The sequence below is a fragment of the Triticum dicoccoides genome, chromosome 4A, assembly GCF_002162155.2.
Source record: "Triticum dicoccoides isolate Atlit2015 ecotype Zavitan chromosome 4A, WEW_v2.0, whole genome shotgun sequence".
Taxonomy (NCBI): domain Eukaryota; kingdom Viridiplantae; phylum Streptophyta; class Magnoliopsida; order Poales; family Poaceae; genus Triticum; species Triticum dicoccoides.
In genome coordinates, this window is record NC_041386.1 from 301,201,382 (window position 1) to 301,214,183 (window position 12,802).

A 12,802-nucleotide genomic window follows, 5' to 3' on the forward strand; every position below is an offset into this window, starting at 1 on the left:
GTCTGAATTGATGGCGAGAGGCGCTGTAGAGAGAGCAGCAAGGCCCACGGCGGAGAGGAGCTTCGGCCACCGGTGGACATGGGGTTCTGGTGGGGGAAACGGACGGGCGGCGAGCCGGGGAGGGTCGCCGTGGTGTGGCGCATCCACCCAGGATGTGCACGGGGTGTGGGGGAATTGTCAGGACCCCGACTCCAAGTCACATCGATCTAGCCAGTAACAACTCATATCACTTTGCGGCCTCACGCACGGTATTCCCACGGGTGTCGCCTTACCATGGCCCGGGACCGTTTGCGCCTTTTGGCTTACGTATATGATAGTGTCGCTAGCATCCATATGATAGAGAACCCGAGCCGACATGGCTAGTCGTGAACCCAAAGCGGCACAAACCTATGGGGACAGGCATACATGAATCACATCGAGCATGTCGGTCAACAGTGTGTGAATCGGGCTGTAGCACTGGGCTAACAGGACTCTGGGGAACCCGGGCTATAGCAGGCTAGGCAGGACTCCGGATGTCACCGCGTGACATTTCACCGAAGGGACAGACATAGGAACAAAATGAAACACATGCCGGCCAGTCAAGTGTCCTGAGCAGTAGTGCTGGGCTAGCAGGACTCTGGTGAACCGAGCTGTAGCGGAATACTATGGCTCATGGAAGCACTAGACTACATTTCCCCCTAAGAGAGGCTGCCAAGGATAAACAACTAGATTGTCGGATCCCACACGTACCAAGCATTTCAATCATACACACAATATGCTCGATATGTGTAAATACAACATGGCATCACAACATAACTCTACGACTCAAGTATTTATTCATTAGGCTTCCAGGAGCGAGATATTACAAACATGGGTCTCATGACCCAACAATCATAGCATACAAATCAAAGCACATGCGGAAGCTTAACATGTCTGAGTACGGACATCTACAATGAAAAAGGCTAAGAAGCCTGACTATCTGCCAGATCCCACCGAGGGCACAAGATCGTAGCTGAGGTAACAAGCTAAACGTCGAAGTCCATGTGGAACTACTAGCGAGACTGAAGTCTCTCTGCAAAACATAAATTAAGCAAACGTGAGTACAAATGTACCCAGCAAGACTTACATCAGAACTAACTACATATGCATCGGTATCAACAAAGGGGTAGTGGAGTTTAACTGCAGCAAGCCAGCTTTGACTCAGTGGCTAACCTAAACTACGACTGCAAGCAACTCTTTTGAGGTGGCGCACACGAGTCCACATATTCACCATATCAATACACCACTATGGATCCGCTCCCGTCTCCCTATGAGAAGGCCATCCATAGCACTCATGCTTATCTTGTGAGTTTTAGAGTATCCACTTTAAGTTATCTATGAACTATGCAAGGGGTCCAAGTTTCCATATTCGAGGAATCCGGCTATTCGAATAGATAATGATAACCCTGCAGGGGTGTACTTCTTCACACACGCTCCCACCACTTACCGTCGTTTACACGACATGTACTCGGCAACCTTCAAGCAGAAGCCCAACGAGGGTGTCGGCCATGGCCTACCTAAACACTCAAGTCTCTAGTCCAGGTTTATCGCCTATCCAGGTTCCATCCGTAGGGAGTCCGGCCGAGGTTTCCACATACGGCCCCGAACGATGTGAACAGGGTTCCCGAGACACCAAACGCGCGCCCGGTACACTGTGCCACAGTGTATCTACCGCATCATAGCCCACCCCTAGGGTCAGCGCTACGCACGGCCGCCAACACATAACCTACAAACACCAGAAACTAGTTGCAACTCCTGGACAGAGTACTAGGGTGATTAAGAAGCCGAGAGGGTCAATTAAGGATCCCAATGAGTGGTAGTAGCTGTTCATGGATCACAGACACAGAACTCAGTTCCTAAGAATGGTTTCAATGAGACAACCCACCATGTACTCCTACATGGCCTCTCACCGCTACCTTTACCAAATCGTGTTCACATACTTAGCTCACACACAGTAGGACATGTTCACAACTGTTCCAATTCATCCCCGATGAACCAGACCTGAATCAACTCTAAGCAGTAGCAGGCATGACAAACAAGCATGAATGAGTAGGCACATCAGGGCTCAAACAACTCCTACTCATGCTAGTGGGTTTCATCTATTTACTGTGGCAATGACAGGTCATGCAGAGGATAAGGGGTTCAACTACCGCAGCAAGTAACAGATGGATCGTTGTTGTCCTAATGCAGTAAAAGAGAGCAGGAGCGAGAGAGTGGGATTGTATCAGAATGAGCAAGGGGGTTTTGCTTGCCTGGCATTTCTGAAGATGATAAAGCTCTTCATCGGTGTCATTGATCACATCGTCGAAACATACGTCTACCGGGGGGACAATCACTGGCAAACACAGAAAGAATACAATCAATGCAATACACATTATGATGCATGATCATGACATGTCAATATGCTGTGATTTGAGCTAATGCAACTAAAACTAGATTGAATGAAGTTGGTTTGAACCAAAGACTCAAATTCAACTCCATATGTGATTATTTAAATGCCACTTATTTGATTTGACCTGATCAGCAGGCATAAGTTGTTCAAATATGCATGATAATGCCATAATTAGATTCTTTGGATTTTTCTGATCATTTTTCATGTATAACTTATTTCATTTGAAGTTACGGTTTAATTTCTATGAATTTTAGAAGTTTTTGGCATTTTTTAGAATTTCCTGAATTAAATTAAATCCAAAAAATAGATTATTGTGTCGGCATGACATCGGTGTGACATCAGCAGGTCAACACGCCAGGTCCAGGTCAAACCTGACCAGTGGGTCCCACTGATCAGTCTCACAGTGATGGCTAGGCTCACAGACATGTGGGCCCGGTCAAAGGCCACGTCAGCACGGTCAATGCTAACGCGTGGGTCCACTGATTTTATTAGTTAACCTAATTATTTTGGTTATCCAGTAAACTAACAAGGCGGGTGCCATTGGTCAGTGTCTCGTGTTAAATTAACAGGGTTAGTTAGCCCCTAAACTAATGACGGCCACGTCGGCTAACCGGCGATTAGCCGCCAGCGCTAAGCAAGACACGGCGGAGGTCCTCGTCCGGCCATTTCCGGCGACGAGAGGTCGTGCGGATGGGCTCGTTGGAGAGCCCTTGCCGGCGCGCGTCGGATGGTGGTGGTGGCCGGGCCTGTGGTGGCCAGAGTCATCGCCGGCGACGATTTTGGCGGCAGCCAGAGCTCGGGTGAGCTCAGGGCCGAGGGTACAGCGAGCGAGGCGGCGCGTGCGAGGCATCAACAGGCACGATGGCCGGGCCATTGAGTGGCCGAGGGCACGTCGGCGGCGAGCACAGGCGGCGACTTGTTCGGTCACAGGCGAGATGGCGGCTACGGCATGCAAACAAAGCAAATGAGAGGGGGGTTAGGGGGAGGAGCTCACGGCGGATGCGAGGAGAGGCTCAGCGGGCTCAGGGACGTGTCGGAGAGGGCGCAAGGTCATCGGCGATCCTGGCGGCCGAAAGAAGAAGAAGAGGGCGATGCAGGCGCAGTGGTGCGTCCCCGGTTGTGTGGGGCGTCGAGGAGGAAGACAGAGCCGAGGCGGTTCTCTTGGACACGCTGGATGGACTAGGGAGGGCTGGTGGCCGCGGTGGCAGCGGACGGCGGCGACGGAGGCGCTCGGGCGCGTTTGGGAGAGAGGGCTAGAGTCCGAGGGAGAGAGCAGAGAGAGAGGGAGAAGGTTCAGGGCGTCCAGGGCAGCTCAACGACGCCAGGCGAGGGCGCAGGTTTAACATCCCAAAATTCTAAATTTTGGAATGTTATAATAAATAGATATATTTGATTAATTGTTTGATTGATTGTGTGAAATTGAGTGAAATTCGAAACCTTTTTGAAAGTTAAATGAGAGGGAATAAAAGGACTTTCCCAAACTTTCATTTTGCATTCGTGATCTCCATGAATTCAAATTCTTTTCACCACGAAACCCTAGAGAGAAGATGACATGACTTCTTCCATTTATTTAAATGACAAGGGGTGTTGAAAATATTTGAATTTCATTTGAAAAATATTTCCAACTCTGAAACTTTATGCAACTCAATGATTTTCATGAGATGAGATAAAATGACTTCTTCAAATTATATGAAATATGAGTTGGGAGTTTCAAAGGATCTAATTCAAAGTCCTTTGGAATTATTTTTCAATTTGGAGTTATTTGGATTTTATTCAAATCATTTTTTTCCAAAAACAAAATACATGGAAAATAAGGTAACATGATTCCCTACAACATAAAATTGGAGAGAAATAAATTTGATTTCATTTTGGTATTTTTCTAAAATAATTTTGTTGGATCTTATTAGAGCAGGAGCACTGTTGGAATTATTAGAATTTGTGTGTATTTTATTTAATGCTAGAAAAATTTTCATGTTGTAGAAAATCTTTTTCTGAAAATTTTTATATATAATATGCCTATATAAAAATTTTATTTATTTTTGTTATTCGGTTTTCCTTTTGTTTCGATTTTAAAAAACTGTACGTGCGACCCATATTTATTTATCACCTACATACACAGTATAGTAGCTTCTGACGCCCATTGTTTTTTCTCTCTTAAATAGGCCAGGCCCAGCCAGCCTTTTCATTTTTTTATCTTTTTTCTTAGACTGAATTTTGTAAAAAAAAACTGCAGCCGCAGCGTGCACGCGGCCGGCTGAAGGCCTTCAGGCCCTCCGCTCACCCCTTTTAATCTCTGTTTCGTATATTTTTGTCTACGTTTAGTCCCACATTGCCTAGCCTTTGACCTCTAAACCTCTTTTCCACCAATAAATATAAATCCATAGAGCCTCCAAATATTATCCGATTCGGGTTAAATCAATATTTTGGTTTGACTAGATTCATTTAAGAAAAATATATTTCTCCTCTCTGGCGCGACTTTTAGAAATTTTCTCTTCTCTCTTCTCTCCAAAGTCATCTTTTCTCTGCCTTATAAAGGTATCTTTCTTTGTTTTTTCTTCTTCTTATACTTCCGTAGTTTATTATTTTTAGACTAATACGATAAAATAATTAGATTATCAATTAGTCTACGTATTTATACGTTAGACCTTAATCATAGCTATTTTTCTTTCGTAAAACAGCTTGGCCCTGATTTTTCAAATAGCCATAACTTTTCACTCGTTTATCCAAATTAGATGAAACCAGCGCCTATAGCTTCGTCTTGTTTTCACCTATCCAGTGAACCTGTCACATCAACTTTTTGAAATTTTCAAATTTCAAATTTTGTTCAGATTCATATTCAAACTTCTTTTGAACATAACTTGAGTTTCGTAACTCCGATTTAGTTGATTCTTTTTGCAAATCGAAGCTCTTGACCTAAACTTTCTGATAAGGCCAAATTCACTTAATTTTGGTACTGTTAGAAATTGTTTTATGATGCAAGAGTTATTTGCTTGGTTTTGACGTTTTCCGGATTGTTTTCTTTGTTCTCCCCAATCTTGAGTGATTGCTTATTTGTGGTTACTATTGCTTGCTTACGATAGATTGACCGGAGTGTGATGAGTAGAACTATCAAGAGTTTTGAGTGTGAATCATCTTCATCAACATTGCAGGCAAGTTCACACTTTGATCATATCTCTTTCATACCCAGTTTTTATGCATTAGTTTCACCCTCAAACATTGCATGAGTAGGATTGATAACATGTGGGTATTGGGAAGTAGTTGATGAGGTGGGAACCTAATGCCCCGCATTCAAACATTGGGAGTTACTATTACGTTATGCTTATATTGCCATGCTATGCTCGTAGACGTGGATTGGGTTTGAGAGTATTTGATGACAGATGTGAGATTGTTAATTAATAGTTTACTTAAGGTGGCAACTTTAACACACATCTGGGTGGATTGAGGCACCTGGGTATTCCAGCGATTCCTGTCTAGGAACCTGGGTATTCCAGGATTGCCTGTTTTTTTATGGACCGCCACCCAGGCTCAAAGGGATCATGAGATTATTCATACTAAAAACTTCCGTGTGCAGCCACAAGCTATTATGGGCTCTAGCATAGTTGATTAAGTCGTGTGAACTCTTACAGTGGTAGACTAGCAGATGTAGGGGTTGTAGGTGGTACGGTCTACCCATCGTAAGGTGCAAACGCTTCTGAAAGACTATGTCTCGGTCATCCGTTTCTCAAACACCATGTAGTGCGAGAAATCCAACGGAGGAGATCGAGTCTTGTGGGGAAAAGTGCGCAAACCTCTACAGAGTGTATAAACTAATCATGATTAGCCGTGTCCCAGGTTATGGACGTTTTGAGTATCTAGTACTTGGATTATCATGTGAATCTCATCATGTGACTTTAAATAATTTTTTTGGGTTTAATGATGTTACTTAATTGGGATTGAAAATGCTGTCAACCATTCTCAATGATTAACAACCACCATGATAGTTAAATAAAATTTATTCCTTTATAGTAGGGAAAAATTGGCTTTTCGCAAAAACCTTATAACCATAGAGCTTTTCCACCAGCCAAATATGCATGTAGTGATAGCCTTTATTCATTATTCTCTATGGTGTGAATTTGCCAGTACATTCAATGTGCTGACCCTTTGTGGCTGCAACGTCTCATGTTGTAGGAATCTTACGACGAGTAAGTGATACGTTAGGGTTACTATTTCTACACTCAACTTTGTCGTTGGTGTTGATGGGAATCCACAACCTTGTTACTTCCGCTATTTGGATTGAGGTTATAGTATTTACTTTACTTTTTACATGTGATTTACCTCTGTTATAAATCCTCGAGTACTGTGTGTGTCAGCATACCGATCCAGGGATGGCACTTAAGCACAGAGACTTGACCGTCTGAGGTCGGGTCGCTACAAGATGGTATTAGAGCACATGTTGACTGTAGAACGTGACCATAGAAACTGGCAAGCCCATAGCAAAGATTTTTTCTCTACAACTTTCCCTTTCAAAAAGATCTTTTACCTCTCTTCTATTCTGAGCTTATTCAAAAATTCCCTTTAGTGAGACCATACCCGTTTCCCCTTTTGACCACCCGAAGATTCGACTGATGAGACCACTCCAAGAAGTACAAGATATCGGACAACTAAGACCACTTAAGAATGAAGAGTATTTTCCGTGCATCTGAATAATGGAAACTACAACGGTTGAAGACCGAAGACAAGTAGAATTTGAAGGCTCTGAAGAATTTCCAGATTTGTATGACCTAGGAAGGCTACCCTTATGAAACTTGGCAGACTATGGAAGTTGTCAATACCCGAGATCAAGGTGTATCGGAGAAAGACTGAAACACGGAGCATGAGAACTCGAAGTTTTGTCAAAGAAAACCCTAAGGCAGGACATATCAACTATGGAATGATAGCTCATGGGAATGACAAGAGCAGAAACACGATTATCCGTGATGTCATCGCCCGCTGATGCTATTGTCACCGTGCTGAGTTAAGGATGCATTTCTTCAGAATGGATTTGATGGAAGAAGGCTGATGGAGCACCTATTAGTAAGATGAAGTTTTAACCTTAGCTGGTGTATCACCAGGATCTGGAGTAGTACATGAAGAATTTTAAGGTGGAGCTCCATGAAGCCGTATTAGACAAGGAAGCATTTCGTGAAGAACTCAGGAACCAAAAGCTGAAAGTAGCCAAGCTGGAGGATCTACAACCTTGAGATACCGGAGATTTGTCAGGAACTGAAGGACAGTATGACCATGGTTCATGTGAAGGATGTTGAAACCAGAAGTTTGGAACGCAACTCCAGAATATTAAAGGATGTCACGAGAGACTTCGCGCCAACAGAGTTGATCTGGCAAAAGAACTTGAGAAAGACAAGCATGATCGGAAGAAGCTAATGGAGGCATGAACAAGGCTTGAAGAGTTTGGAGAGTTGAAGATTTATTGACCTTTAGAAGACCAAACCCCTATTATATACCTACGTTAGATGCGACATTTGTGAGCTGTCATTTGTTTGATGTTTTTCCCGACGGACACAAATAAATCTGTCTTTTCAAAACTTTTGTTTGTATTGTGTGTATCCCTCTCCCTCTCTCTTATCTTACCCCAAACCCACATGGACCCAATAGAGGATGAATGGAGATGAGCTTGTATTTTCTGGACCGATGAGTCAGTTGGAGACAGACCGATGGATTCAGAACATGGAGGATCACATGGAGAATAACCCTATAGTCGGAAAGGATATGACCCAACATGCTCTTCAGTGCATTGAAAGAGGTGCTGCTACTTGGTGGAGGATGTACCAAACCATCAATGGATGGCAAGGAGTAACCACTTGGAAAGAATTTAAGTTGACTCTGCCAAAGTCTCGGCTTGTGTCCCAGAAGTTGAAGCCTTATGAAAAGGATATGAAGAAACCTTGTGCATGCAAGATTTGTGGAGAAATAGGACACACCATAAAGAACACAAGGATGAATGCCCTAATTGTGAAGGAAGTCACCCAGTTGAAGAATGCCCAATTAGGCAGATTACTTGTTTCTTGTATGAAGGGACTATCCACTATCCTGCTCAGTGTCACATTTACCCCATGGTACAACGAACCATCCAGCAGAAGAAAGAAGTAATGAAAGGAGCCCTCATGGAAATTTTAGAAGAAGTTGTGATGAAGGAAGAGATGGAGGACACGCCTAAAAAGACCCGAGTAAACCCTGCACTAAGTCTTGCTATTCATGTGGAGAAGAAGGACACACCTCCCAAAATTCTTTGAATGGGGATCTAGTATAATTCCCGACAGAGGAAGTAGAATATGACCCATAAGAAATAGAAGCCATGATTGGCATGGAAAGGTCCAGGAAGAGAAGCAGATTGGATTCCAGGAAGGACCTGAGTCATATCACCTGTTACAGGTGCAAGGAGTCAGGGCACTACCTCAACAATTGCCCAAAAAGGAAACCTCGATACTTGTCAGAAGTAATATGTTTTAGTTGTAATGGAGCAGGGCACTTTGCCAGAGAATGCCCCAAGGAGAAGGAAACTTGTGCTAGATAGTTGAGTTTGCAACAAAAGAAATGGAGTAGTAGAAGTGAGAACATTTTCTTTTATATTGAGGTGTTGAGTTGAGACATGTAATGGAAAAGCGAGAGATTGTAATCACTTGAGAATGAATAAAGTTAGCATCGTTGGTACTGATATGGATCTTATGAGTTGTTACTCTATGATGAAGAATTTTGGCCATTCTGAGGATATGAGAAATATGGTCTATGGAAGATTTGTGCATTTTAAGGGTGGTAGTACCCTGTAAGAACCGTTGACCCTTGGAAAAGATAAGGATACTCCACTGAGTGGATTTCAGACAAAATGAATACGAGTTTTGTCTCGATATGTGTGATACCCCAAGAGTGTGTGGGATGAAGTTGGTGACCGTTAGTTGTTTGGACCAAATGTGATCAAGGAGTCAGAAGAGTTATGTAGACTCAAAAACTCAAGGAGGTAGTCTATGAAATTGGAGATAGAGCATGTCTTCGTGTGTCCCCTCTGCGAGGAGTTAAACGATTTGGAGTTAAGGGAAAGTTAGCCCCGAGATTTGTAGGACCATACCGAGTTTTGGAGCGTATGGGAGAAGTGGCCAACAAGTTGGAGTCACCCGAAGGACCGTCAGGAGTTCATGATGTGTTTCACGTTTCCCAGTTGAAGAAGTGCCATGCAGAGATGGCCAATATTCCCCTGTAAGGACGCTTGACCCTGGAAAGGATAATGATGTTCCACAAAGTGGAATATGGACTTCATAAGTATAAGTTTTTATCTCGGTATGAGGGATATCCCACAAGGATGAATAGATAAATTACTATTGGATATAAAGGAGGTATGATGTCGGAAATATGGATCGATGGAAACTCCATGATGAGTCTGAGTAATCATGTCCTAGTTTGGTGCCAATAGAAGGAAGGAAGATAGTACGATTGGATGGATTTTAAGTATGCTTGGAAGCTGGAAGTTGGATGTTGGAATAACGATCAGCTGCCCCGAGGATGAGTTCAAGGGTTACAAGTAATAAGATGGGCCCAGGACCTGCGAAGAAGCAAGCACATTCTTGCTGAAGGAAAAACCCTGGAGGAAGATATGACGTTTATCGGCAGACAATTTTATAGGACTAATGCAAAACCTGAGAGTTGTGAAGGAACGATAGATGTTTGTTCGGCTTGCAGAATCTATGGATATATCCGAACTTGGTTCGTCAACAAGAGAAATTCTGCAATGCTTGTGAGGATGACCGAGGGATAGAATGCGAGATTCGCTAAACCGTATACAAGGTAATGATTTGGGTGCGGGATGAATTGATCACCATACCGACTTACTCTTATTATTCGCCTTGCTATATGGGATGGTAAATCTGAGAGACTTACCTATAGTAGAGAGACGACGATCAAAACCCTGTTTAAACCTTAGAATGGTATAAGAAATTTTCCCTTGTACAAGGCAGCTTTTGCCAACCGTACGTTATACGGTGAGGATCAACCAGACCCGTTTCCTGTAGAAGGAATCATAAATTGTTGACCACCATGAGATATCGATAGTTGTTTAGTTTTGGCGCCAGACCCGTCAGCTAAGAAGACCCAGTCACAGAAGAACCTTACCAAGATGAAAGACAGAAGAATTGAGGAAAATGTTATGCCACTACCGAAAGATCCCAGATAAGGAATTATCCTGAAGATCTGAGAAGACCGACACTGTTAACAATATGGATGAAGTATATGAGATTTGATGGAACCGTAACCATGCTTCTAAGGGTGGTAGCACCCCAGACCCCGGAGACGATTGCTGAAATTTTGAAGAGACCCCGAACCTAACCTATTTCTTTCTAGCCTCTCCGAATCTCGAGGACGAGATTCCTTTTAAGGGTGGTAGGTTTGTAACATCCCAAAATTCTAAATTTTGGAATATTATAATAAATAGATAGATTTGATTAATTTTTTGATTGATTGTGTGAAATTGACTGAAATTCGAAACCTTTTTGAAAGTTAAATGAGGGGGAATAAAAGGACTTTCCCAAACTTTCATTTTGCGTTTGTGATCTCCGTGAATTCAAATTCTTTTCACCACGAAACCCTGGAGAGAAGATGACATGACTTCTTCCATTTATTTAAATGACAAGGGGTGTTGAAAATATTTGAATTTCATTTGGAAAATATTTCCAATTCTGAAACTTTATGCAACTCAATGATTTTCACGAGAGGAGATAAAATGACTTCTTCAAATTATATGAAATATGAGTTGGGAGTTTCAAAGGATCAAATTCAAAGTCTTTTGGAATTATTTTTCAATTTGGAGTTATTTGGATTTTATTCAAATCATTTTTCTCCAAAAATAAAATACATGGAAAATAGGGTAACATGATTCCCTACAATAGAAAATTGGAGAGAAATAAATTTGATTTCATTTTGGTAGTTTTTAAAATGATTTTGTTGGATCTTATTAGAGCAGGAGCACTGTTGGAATTATTAGAATTTGTGCGTATTTTATTTAATGCTAGAAAAATGTTCATGTTGTAGGAAATCTTTTTCTGAAAATTTTGATATATAATATGCCTATATAAAATTTTTTATTTTATTTTTTATTCGGTTTTCCTTCTATTTCTACTTCAAAAAAACTGTACGTGCGACCCATATTTATTTATCACCTACATGCGCACTATAGTAGCTTCTGGCGCCCCATTGCTTTTTCTCTCTTAAATAGGCCAGGCCCAGCCAGCCTTTTCATTTTTTTTCTTCGGCCGAATTTTGTAAAAAAAAAATGTAGCCGCAGCGTGCACGCGGCCGGCCGAAGGCCTTTAGGCCCATGCGAGCCGCTCACCCCTTTCATCTGTGTTTCGTGTATTTTCGTCTACGTTTAGTCCCACATTGCCTAGCCTTTGACCTCTCAGCCTCTTTTCCACCAATAAATATAGATCCATAGAGCCTCCAAAGATCATCCGATTCGGGTTAAATCAATATTTTGGTTTGACTAGATTCGTTTAAAAAAAATTCTCCTCTCCGGCGCGACTTCTAGACATTTTCTCTTCTCTCCAAAGTCATCTTACCAATTTAAATGGTCATAATGTGGTACTGCATTCTGATTGGTCCATGTACGTCTAACGCGGATCGTGCATGGAACACCGTCGGATGCTTGCGGATCCAACGGCAGTCCTCAGCCCACCACACCAACCCCAAGCCCACCTAAGCCGAAACCCTAGCTCTACTCGTAGACGTTTTCCATCCACCCCCTCCCCCCGCCTCCTTTCTTTCTCTGCCCCTTGCTCCCTCACGCACCCACAATTCCTCCCCCAAAACCCTTGCTGCCGCCACCTACGCCTCTTGTTTCGGCGTGTTCCGGCGGGCCTCGCCGGCGCGTAGCCCAGATCCGAGCTCCCCTGCCTCCGCTCTTCCCTCCCCTTCGGCCAGATCCTCCTCTTGAGTCCCCGGTAGCTCATCCACAACCCCTTCCCACGGCTAGGATTCTAAGGGTGGCGTTCCCACCAATTCCGGTGCGGCGGCGGCGACTGTGCTCCGGCCTCTTCGATGCCCACCAACCTAGCCGCATGGCACGGCCATGGCCATGGCGGCGGCCAGATCCACCCCCTCCCTCATCTCCTCGCTGCTGCCACCTCCTCCCCGTCCTGCAGCGGCGCGTCCCACCACCACCTCCTACCTCGATGCGTCCCGCAGCAACGCCCATCGCGTCCCGTAGATGCCGTCCCTCTCCCTCAATCCCCACCGCGTTCCCCAATCCCCATCCCCAACCAAAATCTTCCCCATCTCCCCCGGCCGATTCTCCTCCCGTCCGCGTCCCCTTCCCCACCCCCGCTCCCAGATTGCGCCGCGCGCCGCCCCTGACCGCCGCGGGAACCCCACCCC